At 31.6% G+C, this 234-nt stretch overlaps 1 protein-coding gene across 2 annotated transcripts in view; it reads right to left on the bottom strand.

Annotated features, from left to right (window-relative positions):
• Positions 1 to 234, bottom strand: part of LOC119593473 (UV radiation resistance-associated gene protein-like) — a 14,158-nt gene that overhangs the window by 10,742 nt on the left and 3,182 nt on the right. The window lies entirely within an intron of this gene.

Raw genomic sequence — 234 nt, 5'->3', positions numbered from 1 at the left:
ATATAACTGCACACTTTGATTTCTAACTTGATCTGCTTTACCTGCATAAGTAAAGAGCTGAGAGTTATTTAACATTCATGAGCTGATGCTTATTGCATAAATAGAACATTGCCACAACCTTGGAGAATCTGAAGCCACCAGATACAAGTGTTTGTGTTTTCCTCTGCTACAAAATCCATTCTTTCTTTTTTATTATTATCTAAATGAGACCTAATGAAACATTTTAAAAAATAA

Source organism: Penaeus monodon, chromosome 32 (genome assembly GCF_015228065.2).
Source record: "Penaeus monodon isolate SGIC_2016 chromosome 32, NSTDA_Pmon_1, whole genome shotgun sequence".
Lineage (NCBI taxonomy): Eukaryota > Metazoa > Arthropoda > Malacostraca > Decapoda > Penaeidae > Penaeus > Penaeus monodon.
Note: the sequence above shows the minus strand (reverse complement) of the source record. Positions and strands in the feature narration are given on the sequence as shown.